The sequence below is a fragment of the Grammomys surdaster genome, unplaced genomic scaffold, assembly GCF_004785775.1.
Source record: "Grammomys surdaster isolate TR1022 unplaced genomic scaffold, NIH_TR_1.0 125621, whole genome shotgun sequence".
In the NCBI taxonomy this organism is placed as follows: Eukaryota; Metazoa; Chordata; class Mammalia; order Rodentia; family Muridae; genus Grammomys; species Grammomys surdaster.
This window is the reverse complement of record NW_021620462.1, coordinates 1,146,346-1,158,905: the sequence shown is the minus strand read 5'-3', so window position 1 is coordinate 1,158,905 and position 12,560 is coordinate 1,146,346.

The following is a 12,560-nucleotide window of genomic DNA, read 5'->3' as shown; positions in this document are numbered from 1 at the left end:
GTAACTCAAGTGCTTTAAAGGATATAATGTGTGCTCTGCAGCCTAATGCCTGAATCCATTCTCCGTCCCTGTGTGGCCTTGGTGCTGTGTCTGAGGTTTCCGTTCTGGATTTATCTTCTCACACATAGAGAGAATTATACCAACTTCGATTCCCAATAGCCGTTCGAAGACCCTGAGTCAATGTTCTGAGTGTTTAATGTAGCTCTATGGCTTACAGTCAGCAATCAATGGCATTTGCACTTGCAGTCACATGAGACACACTGTGGGTGCCCTTGGGCAAAAGACCCTCCAAGTGCGCTGAAGGCTTTATAGAGGAGGCAGCATTTGAGTGAAGACCTCAAGGCAAAGAATTTGCCAGACAGCAGGGATAGCTAGTCAAAACCATGACAGAGTGTTCTCACAAACATGGCGTTCAGATTTAAACTATATACGTATGTGTATATTTACAAGTAAGGGGTCCTGAGACCAGGAAGATCCTGGAGGAGAAGGAGCACTACCAGAGGTGGAAAGAAAGCAACAGGATCCATAACTGGAGGACTGCCTGGGGGAGGAAGAGAACCCATGAAAGGAGGCACAGAGAAGGCAATGGGGAAGGACAAATGGAAACAAATGCTACACATGCATGAAGATGCCATATTGAAACCTGTTAACCTAAAAGTCAGTCAAAAATAAACTTCAAAAAGCAGTTTATCCAAGGCAATTCAGGGATATCCAAAACTAGTGTCGCAACAACAAAACACAAATCAATGAAGAGTGTATACCAAGTTCATGGACGAGGAGACTACCACACCGAGCTTTTACATGGGTGCTGTGACCAAACTCGGGTACTTATGCTTGAGCAGTAAGTACTTTACTGAGCCATCTCTCAGCACCTTGTACCCCACCTTGCAAGAGATTTTTTAAATCCAAATATTCAAGCAAAACAGAAAGTAGTCAAGAATAAAGATAATTTTAGAAAATGGTAGATTTTGTAGAAATCTATCTGAATCACTTGATACAATTTAAATCTTTTTTTTTTTTTTTTTTTTTTTTGGTTTTTCAAGACAGGGTTTCTCTGTGTAGCCCTGGCTGTCCTGGAACTCACTCAGTAGACCAGGCTGGCCTCAAACTCAGAAATCCGCCTGCCTCTGCCTCCAAAGTGCTAGGATTAAAGGCATGCACCACCACTGCCCAGCTAGCTGCAGTTACTTTATTCTTGACAAAGTTACCAAAAACATCCCTTAGAGGAAAGGCAGACTCTGCCACAAGTGGTGTTAGGAAAAGTATTAACCTGTAGGAGAATGAAACTAGACCCATCCCCTCTCTGTATAGTAAGAAGGTAAAAATGGACCAAGCCCCGAAGACATGGAACTTTGAAACTATTAGAGCAGTGTGTCTCAACCTGTGGGTCATGATCCCTCCAGCAAACCTCCATCTCCAAAAAAAAAAAAAATTTACAACTCATAACAGTAGCAAAATTACAGTTATGAAGTAGCTATGAAAATCATTTTATGGCTGGGGTCATCACAGCATAAGGAACTTATTAAAGGGGCACAAGATTAGGAAGATTGAGAAGCACTGCGTTAGACGGATGAGGGAATAATGAGAAGTCCCTGAGTGAGTGAAGCCCTGAGTGTGCTGCTGGCCCGTGACAGCCCTGTCAAAGGACTATAGGCTTAGACCCATGGGAAATTAGCAAAGCACCCACACACACCCGGGTGAGGCTCAGAGAAATGACAAAGCCTTCCTGTGGAGTCCAAGTGTGAGTGTTGATGGTGTGTGCAGAAGATGCCCACCACAGCTTTCTGCCCTCAGATGTTTATGACCTGAAATCTTTCCCGTTCAGTGGCTATTCCTACCCAGATCAGCTAAACCTGTCTTCTTGAGCCAGACATAGAGCATGGATGCTGCTTCCGTGTTTATATATATATATACACCTCACCCACCTAGAGCCAATGACCTCACCTCTCTCTTCAAATTTATACAATAAATATATTGAACTTCCAGAGTGCTTAGGCTTCTCCATCAGAGAACCCAGTCTACCTGGTTCCAGCTTTTCTGTGTGTCCATGTGGCTGTCCTTTCTCCATTCTCTCACAACCCCAGACATGATTGCCGGAGCCCAGCAGGATTCAGCAGAGGAAAGCAGAAGGTGGGCATTGTAAGATATAGACATGGGCAAAGACTTTCCAAGGACTCCAATAGCTCAGGAAACTACAGCAAGTGTTGACCAGAGGGACTGCATGAAATGAAACAGTTTCTGCACTGTGCAGGGAACACTCAGCCAATCTCGTTCTCTCTCTCTCTCTCTCTCTCTCTCTCTCTCTCTCTCTCTCTCTCTCACCTTGCTGCTGTTACAGGTGTGCTGAAAATCAAGTTGGTAGGCTCCTTAGGAGGTTAAACATACTTTTACCATAAACCCAGCCCTTCTTCTCTTGGGTACTTCTCCTCAGGAGAAGCAAACCTGCATTCCCACACAAACCTCTGGAGGAATGCTCCTGACAGCTTATTTATAGCAGTCTCAAAGTAGAAGCAACCCGCAGTCCCTGTCGGGGGAGTGGGTGGGTAAACAGGCATATCCACACAGGAGACTCCCATGCATGAAGGGGCACATGTGCATGGACTGAGACACCACTGAAGAACTCTGAGCTGAATGAAAAGGCCATCTCAGAGGGTCACATATGGTGTCCTTCCATTTATAGAATGTGCCACAAGTGACAAAATTAAAGAGAAGCAAAACAGACCAGTGTTTGCCAGGGGTGAGGTTTGAAGGAGAATATTACTTTTGGTGGTGTTGTTGTTTTTTTTTTAAAGACAACTAGAGGGTGACTTTGTGGTAACCAATCAGGATCGTGGCCTGATTGTGGTGACCAACACCCAAATCTATATGTGTGATGGAATTCTGAAACACCACACACACACACACACACACACACACACTCATCAACTGCATATATAAAAACCATCAAATCTAAACATGACCTTAGTTGAGTTGGTAACATTTTATCAATGTCAACTTTGACTTTATTTTTAAATTAATTTTAACTGATACATGAAAACATTAAAAAGTCATTTCTAGAGTATCATGTAAAGTTTCAATGCATGCACACATTGTAGACAATGTTACTTTTTTATATAATATTAATTTGTCCAAATATGTGCGGCCACATCTGTGTCATTTGGATCAAATACATGCCTATGGTCTTTATGCTATGACATTTAAATAAGGCTGCATACATTTTTTAAAGTTTTATTTCATCTTGATGGGAGACCAAAAAAGGTTCTACTAAAAGCTGACATACTTTTAAAAATCTATCTAAAATACTTTCTATAGTAAGATTAATGCATTGGTTGACCTTGTTGATAAACTTTTGCCAAACCTCAGCTCATTGCCATCTTTTCCTTAGGATATCCATTTTATAGTATTTTGTCAAACCAGCCAAAGCATTCTAAGATTGTACGTCCCAAAGCAGAGTGGATAGCTACACAGGCAGAACAACAAATACTTTCCCAAGTCAGGTGATTTCTAAGTATATGTCAGAAAAGAGAGAGAGAGAGAGTAAGAGGGAGGGGGGAAGGAGGGAGAGAGAGAACCTCAATTGAGTTGCCAAGTGATGTGACAAGAAAATAAATAAATAAATAAATAAACATACATCTGTGGCTAATATTACATGAGTTGGGTTGTATAGCTTGGGGAAAGCTCATAGATTTGAGAGATGCTACTTTAAAAAGTCATCTTCCATGCCTGTGCTTTCATTTACACAGAACTATTTCTCCAAGAGCATATTCACACTGTAACATAGGGCTGGGACAAGTTCAGAGACCTGCTTTCAATTAGTGACAGGAAAACACCACTCAGGGACCTAGTGGAGATGCCTCAAGCCCAGCTGGGCTCCCTGCCCAATTTTTATACAATAATACTTTGTCCAAATATGTGCTGCTACATCTGGGTCACTTTGATCAAATACATGCTTATGATCTTTACATTATGACAATGCAAAGCAAGGAAAATGTTCAAACTTAGTTACTGTCACAAGAAGCTTGACAACAATATTCCAATTATACACATAATTTTGCTATGGGAAGATATGAATGGGGTGGCAATAGAAGATTTTAATCAAATATGTTAACAGGGCTGTTGTCTGTTTCTTGGAGTTTTAGGTATCAAATTCCAACCTCATGCTCAGTTTTGCAATGTCCTCCTGGCCACTAACAGAAGTTTTATGAGTTAAGTAGAATGGAAATACAAAGTAATGAGAAAAAGATTAAATTACCATGCTGTTTAGAGTCCTGTGGATACATTTCTTTAAAAAAATAAAATGTCCAATTTATGTTCACTTTTTTAATTAAAAAATTTTTAGATTGCAGGTTGGATGTGGCCATACACACCGTTCATCTCAGTGTTCATCCCAGAACTTAGAAGGCAAAGGCAAGCAGATCTCTTAAGTTTGAGGTCAGTCTGGTCTATATAGAAAGTTCCAGGCCAGCCGAGGCTACATGGTGAGACCCTGTGCGCGCACACAAACAAACACATTCAAACTCATGTATGAAGCATGTGTGGCGGTCAGAGGACAACTTGCAGGAGTCTGTTCTTTCCTTTCATGACTTGCGTCCTAGGGATTGAACTTGGGTTGTTAAACTGAGCCATCTCACCGGTTCTTTTAAGTTTATTTTAACAGTTGGATAAAAACAAAAAAAAAAGTGTATCTATAATAGTCAGGAGTCTGTTTGAGCCGATAGGATATAGACTATGAAGAATTTATTAAATAGGTCTATGTTAGAATAACAGCTGTGTCATACCCTAGAGGCATAGAACCTGGTAGATGCTCAGACCTTGAGGCTGGGTACCTCAGCAGTTGGAATATCCTACGGTGGCTGTCCCACTTTGAAGTGGCTGACAACCTGATACCTGGTGAACCTTGGTTCACCAGGCTGAGTGGTTCTGTAGTCCCAATATAGTGCTGAAACCTTGGAAGGGTCCTGATTCCTAGATCCCTGGTCCTTAGTCCATGAAGAAAGCCTTGATGTGCTGATTCTGATATCAGTGAAGAAGTCAGCAGCAGCTATAGTAAAAACAGCTCGGAAGCAAGAGCGAACACAGACTGGGCAGAGCAAATGATCACACCCCCTGTCACGCCCCCTCCCCACCTGACCCTCTACCAGAAGGTGCTGCCCACACTTGCTCTGGAGCTTCCAGCATCAATCAAGGCAGTCAGGACCATTCTGGTGAGCCTCCATACTTGGCTGATTCTAAATTGTGGCAAGCTGACATCAAAACCAAGCATCACCACACCCTACTGGAATGCAATGAGCTGTTTCCCAGTGTGTGCATTTCATCACAGTGAAACATTTATATCCTCAAACATTTCTTTCTGGTAAAAACTTCTAAGACTCTTCTGGCTTTGGAATACACTCTGTCCATATCTAGACACCATCTGTGCAACAGCCCAGATGCTAACTGTGCTTTCATGCCATGAATGAATGGCTTCATCCATCCCCAGCTTTACATTTAAATATTTATAGTAGTAGGGCAAGACGGTCACTGCAACATTAATCTCAATCATAGAAAATTGCTAATTTCAATCTATAAATGTCAATTTCATGTGCATAAACTAATACTTAAACTAAGAAAATTAGGAAAAAAAACATTTTAAATGCTGTTGACAAAAAAAAAAACACACCAAAGAGACAATTTTTTTTTCCAAAATTATTTTTGGCCATATATGGAAAAGTCCAAAGACCACTCTCCTGCAAGACATCTCTCAAACCTACACACAGGAGACATACATAAGAAAGTTGGTAGAAGTCAGGAGGACCCCAGGCCTGTAAGACAGGCATAGATGTGCTCCAGGCCTGTAAGACAGGCACAGCTGTGCCCCAGGTCTGTAAGACAGGCACAGATGTGCCCCAGGTCTGTAAGACAGGCACAGATGTGCCCCAGGTCTGTAAGACAGGCACAGATGTGCCCCAGGCCTGTAAGACAGGCACAGATGTGCCCCAGGCCTGTAAGACAGGCACAGCTGTGCCCCAGGTCTGTAAGACAGGCACAGCTGTGCCCCAGGTCTGTAAGACAGGCACAGCTGTGCCCCAGGTCTGTAAGACAGGCACAGATGTGCCCCAGGTCTGTAAGACAGGCACAGATGTGCCCCAGGCCTGTAAGACAGGCACAGCTGTGCCCCAGGCCTGTAAGACAGGCACAGCTGTGCCCCAGGTCTGTAAGACAGGCACAGATGTGCCCCTGGTCTGAAACTCAAGCACTCAGAAGATTGGTGGGAGGACTAAGAGTCTGAAAACAGCTGAGCTGCATAACAAGGCATTGTCTCAGAAAAGGGAGAATGTTTATGGGCTTGAGAATGTAACCTAGTGGTGGATTCCTTGCCTAGTGTACATGAGGCCCTGAGTCCAATACCTAGTGCTGAAGAGAAAATTGGCTTATTTAAAAGAAAATTGGGCATGACTGTACATGACTTTAATTCCAGGACTCAGGAGGCAGAGGCAGGCAGATCTCTGTAAGTTCAAAGTCAACCTACATAGCAAGTTCCAGGACAGCCAGGGCTACATTGAGAGTCCCTGTCTCAATCAGGAAAAGAAAGAAAATTGGCAATAGTGTTTTGTAAGGGCAAATAATTTTGAAATGTGCAATGACTGGTGACAGAATAAATGGAGTATTTTGAGTTTGTGTACAGCAGTTACAAATAAAAGAATCGGGTGCATAAATGTCTTCAGACAAAGCTTATAAATACTTGGTGAGAGCTTTCAGTATGGTACCACTTTAAAGCTCAAGTCATGCAACAAATTACTATAATTTTGCTTTGGAAGATAAACAAATGTAAAATATAAAGAATACAAAGAGAAACATTAAATTCAACCTTGTTTTAACCTGGTGGGACCATGAGGACAGAGAGGATTGTTTCAATAGTGTCTAAAATGTTTTGTTGTTTTTAATTGGTTAGAGATAGACATACCAGATGATCCTTTACCATTTTTAACTTTATTTCAAACACTTAATAAGTACGTGTAAAATTTTTTAGAGAGGATTGCACCTACTTTATACTAAAAAAGTGTAAGTGTATAAATGAGGCTCGAGGTAAAACAAAAGAAAAATATTTCAGACAAAATAATATCTAATGGGGGCTCGGTGGTTAAGACCACTGTCTGTTCTTCTTCTGACTCAGGTGCAGTTCCAGCACTCGAGTGGTGGTTCACATATCTGTGACTTCAGTCCCAGATCTGATCCCCTCTTCTGGTTTCCTTGGGCACTATACCCATATGCTACACAGACATGCGTGCAGACAAAACATCCACACGCATAAATAAATTTTTTAAAACTTTAAAAATATAACCAATGTCTGTCTCACTAACTATAAATTTAGTTATTTTCAGAACCATCTTTCCTCCAGCCTTTTGTTTTTCCTAAAAGGGACTTTAGAGGGGGAGGAGGAAGAAGTGGGGCAGTGGGGGTGGGGTGGGTGGAGGGTGGGATGAGTGTGTGGGATGGCACAGAGGCACAAGCCGACAATCCCAGCACTGGGGAACCTGGGTCAAAAGTTTAGGGCCAGCCTGACTTCATAAAAGAATAACATAGGCTGGACAGGATGCTGCACCTGTAATCCTAGCATTTGAGAGACTGTGGCAAGATCTTCAGGAGCTCAAGGCCATTCTCAGTTCCACAGCAAGTTTGAGGTAAGCCTATTAACAAACAAACAAGCAAATAAGAGAGAGCAAAACAAGTTTCTTTCTATCACCATGTATATGATAACATCCTAGTCAAAATGAGGGCTTTTATTTCTTTTCCAAATCAATGTTGAGTATAAAGCTTTGTGTCACTAAATAGTACTGGTGGCCTTGATGAGTAATTCTAAAGCCACATTCCTCTGGGCTGAGCAAGGTTTCAAATTCTCCTCTTTGCTCTATCAAGTTCCATTCTTGCTGAGTGGAATGTGACTCTCAAACATTGCAGTAAGTGGGACATTAGTTATTCTCTTTCTATGTGAAACTTTTTTCTATTTTATGCCTTGAATCTTATTAATCCTTTTCAAGAGTAAAATGGATACTGCCCCTTAAAAAGAGACTTTTTTCTCTTTTTTAAATGTACAGATTAACAGACAGAAATCATTAATCCCACCAGGCAAGAATAAGACCATTATCACAATTTTTGAGCCAAATTTGAAGCAAGCTTTATTAAGTACTGGACAGGACAATGGACACTGGCCTGGTCCATACCAGGATTCCCAGAGAATGGCTGAAAATTATATTAGTCAAAGGCAAAACCCACAAGGCTATGTACTTCACACCTTCATCCAATTGGGGGTAAGCACACACCCTGATGTACTTCCTGCCTATGTACATCCTGCCTACAAGTGATCAAGCACATTCTGTGCAGTTGGGGCAATCAACCTTGTGTACAGTAGTGAAAACAAGTGGCTTGTTATCTTACATGGCCCTCAGCATTCCAGGAAGTTACCTGTCCTTGGGCATGTAGGGCTTACAGGTTAGAGGCATTTCTGTTTTATAGATCTCTTAAGCACAGTAATCAAAACGTAAAACATTACTTTATCCCTCACAAAATGAAAATGTCTAGGTGCATGGATGCCTTTCCATCTGTGAGCTCTGCACATTTCACAAAATATTGCACATCACTGATGAAGATGCCAAAGAAGTACTTATCATTCCTCTCCTTGGAGAAATGCACTGACACGTACTTCTCTCCAGCCTCTAAATGGATGTCTGAAAGAAATTAAAATGAATACAATAGAGCTCTCCATCCAAATGGGGACAGATTTTCAAAAACTTAAAGCCAAAGGAAGAACCCAACTACAGGAAGATGCATATATTTTTATTTCATTTGCATTATATATGGGGAGACAAGGATGCTGAAATTAAAATATACATATGAGGCTTTTATTTCTAATATTTTGTTACTAAAGCTACAGATGGATATTTATATTTTTCATAAGGATATTTTCACTTATATGAAGTAACATTTATGGGAACTAACATTTATGGGAACAGCATGTTTTATTTAAAATAGAAAGGAACCAACGAAAGTCAGGTCTCTGCTTAGGTAAATTAAAAACATAAGGATAAAGGAGAAAGTATCAACACCAGCTTCCATTTTCAAGATGTCAGTAAACATGCTAGTTTTGCTTAATTTTAACCAAAAATGACAGCCTGAACATGACTCTACAAAGAAAAAAATAAACAAGAAGAAATTGCAACAGAAAGGGAATTATGCAAGCAGGAGGCAGGATTTCCTAGTAGACTAAAGTGACTTTCCTTATCATGATTACAAAACGGGTAATATTGGAAACTGACAGATACAGTATACACCATCTCCCTGGGGATGGTGGAGAAGGCTCTGGAGTTATGGGTGGAGGAGGGGAAGGAGGCTGCATGGGAGAGTTTAGGATTACACATCTATCTGAGAATTCTGTGATTGTTCTCTCTGTCCACCTAGCTACTGCTGAGGTAAATAGGCCAGTGTGGCCTGCATTACCTCACTTGCTGTTCCTGTCAGCATCCTTCCATGCAATGTCTCAGTAATGGTAGATGGTGGTCTCATCTGGCTGGTCAGGACAGTCACTCAGCCTGTTCTCTCCATGCCACTTGAGCTACAGTGGTCTATAGCCATACCACCCTGACCATGCTTGATCATGTCTGATCTTGGAAGCTAAGCAGGATTGGACCTGCTTAGTACTTGGATGGGAAACAGTTGAGATGACCCCAGGAAGGACCCAGAGGTTCTTCAATGCCACAAAGCAGGTTATTATAACAGCAGATGACTCTCTCCACCCTTTCCTATTCTTCTCCACAAGCAAACACTTGCAACAGGGATTTACAGTATTTATTTGCCTACATGTTTCAAAACAAAATAAACTATGATTTTTGCAACTTCTCAAGTTTAGAAACTATTTGCTGACTTCCTCTCATAAAAGATGAGTGCTTGGTCCTTGCATTTCTCCTCCCTTTTCCTGCCCTGACTCAATATATCTTATCAGCATTTTGGTTAACTCAATGCCCACATCATTAGAACAATGACCTGTTGAGCCAAGCACTGTAATGTTGAGTACTTAGGCAGCCTTTTACATTTTTCCTTAGGGATAGCAGCTGTATTCTACTCACTGAGCTTTCTCAAGTGCTTACTCTCCCTGAATCTCAAACAGCCTCTTACTATGGTTCCCGTGTGGTCTAACGTAAGATAATCTATCACTGTCTTTTTGGAACCAAAAGTAAATAAGTCCTTGAACCACCTGTTCTGCTACAGTCTGAACCACTTGTCCTCTAGACCTACTAGCACAACTTGTATCCGGGACTTCTCTTGGCCCACACCCAAAAATTCTCTTTGCCTCCCCTCTGTAGGATTTCCTATTTCCTGATCCTATGCCATAATCCTCCTTGGTTTATTTGCTCATCTAATTCTGATGTAACCAGCAGTGGCTTCCAAGGCTAGCTTGTGAGGTGTGAATGCCCTGACTCAGTTTGGGTAGCTATAGGCTCCTAGATGGAGACTCAGTACCCAAGACATTCAACTTATAGGGAAACTGGCTCACACTTTCAGAGACCTCAATTCATGGTCAGTTGGCTCTGTGGCGTTTGGATGTTAGATCATTATGACAGGGATCATGTGGCAGGGCAAAGCTGCTCAGCATAGACTAGCCAAGAAGCAAAAACAGAAAGGAAGAGCCAGGGTCTCAATAGGCCCTTCAAGAGCATGCTCCCTCCACAAACAGCCTCTCTTCCTCCCGTTAGACCCCAGCTCCTACTGGATCCATCACGTCTCAATGGTGATGTCAGATAGGGACCACGCCCTCATACACAAGCCTTTGAGTGACATTTGAGATCCAAACAGAACCACATGCATTTTTCAGAGAGCTCATTCTTCTATTGTTCTAGGGTTGTTCTGACTGCTGCTAAGTCCTGATTTTTCTCCCAGGAAGCTTTGAGGACATTAAAAAAAACAAAAAAACAAAACCATTGGTTTGGAATAATTAGTGCCTTAATGCTAGACTTTGGATTTTGTTAAGCTCATGCTAAGCTCTGCAGGCTCATTCAATATGTCGTTCTTTTTTTTTTTTTTCCTGAGAAATTATCTTGAATAACCATGTTTTCACTCCAATTTTAGCTCTGTTGTGATCTTATAGGACCACTATCTTATTATGTACAACCAATCCACAGCTGACTAAATGTCACTATGCAATGTATATCTGTGTTTGGAAATGTTATCTACAGGATTTTTGCTCCCCCACCCCTTTATTTTGGAAACAGAGTCTCACTATGTAGACCAGGTTGGCCTTAAACTCACATACTTTTTCCTCTTCTTCCTCTTCCTTTTCCTCTGCCTCCTGAGTGCTTGGAATTAAAGAGATGCTTGGAATTAAAGAGATGTGTCACTATGCTTGACCGTATTTTGTCTTTTTTTTTTTTTCAGTTAGATGCAAGGCTAGGATTGATTCCAGAGCCTAGTTTATGCTAGGTAAGTACCACACCAATGACCTATACCCTAATCCCCTTTTGTCATTTTTATTCACCTAACTAACCACAATCTGCTTCTTCCTGTTAAAAGAGCAAACACAAAGAAACCACAACCATCCTCTTGATTCTCTTGATTCTGTTACACCTTTTTATTAATTCTGGGCACGTGTTGCCGTTATTGGAACCTGGTTTCTTTTAGTCTCAAAGATTCAAAGACTAAAGTTAACTAATTTAAGTCATTCCTAAACACATGGGGCTATGGGTGCTTCCTCAAGAACAGGCACAGACTGACAAGATGGAACATTTTGCACATGTATTCCAGGAACACCTAGACCCCTAAAGTGCCCTGGGGCCCTAGTAACAGTCAATAAATAAGGAAACACAGAAACCTGGAAAGGCTGAGGCATCTCAAGCTCCTAGTTAATCACACTGTCAGGATTGGAGTACAGATCTGACAGCATCCAAGATGGCCTCAGTAAAGGAGCTCTGAAGCATCAGCTGAGCTGAGGATGCAGCTCAGTGTTAGAGCATTCCATCAGTGACCAGGTGTGCAAGGCCCTGGACAAAAATGAACAGATGAGTACATAATCAGAACAAAACAACAACCTCATATGGAGAGGTAGAAGGGTCTTCCCCATGACCTTGAAATGTCCTTGACATTGGGTTGGGATTGTACATTGCCTAGGATTGGTAGAGATGAGTGACAATGTGTTTTAACTAGGAAAAGGACTGGGAATGTACAAAGTCGACTTTCCACAGAAGTGGATGGAAAAGCACTGGGTGCCTGGACCTTCTGTGTCTAGCCCTGCCCCATGGGGCTAATGACCAGGTTTCTCTCCTGCTTGCCAACTATGCAAGAGCTGCCAGAACATTTTCTGACTTCAGCCAGGTTCTGAAGCCTGCCCCAAACACCATCACAGATATCCCCAGGCTTGGATTCTCCTGAGAGACTAGTCATTTAATGCAATTGCATGTGGTTTGAAAACCAAACTCCCACTCAAACACGCTGTGCTCAGGGAGATGGCAATCTCTATGATCATGTCTCCCAGAACATGGGCCCGCTCTGACCACATGACCCTTCCACACAGCTGACAGGAGTGTGTGCAATTC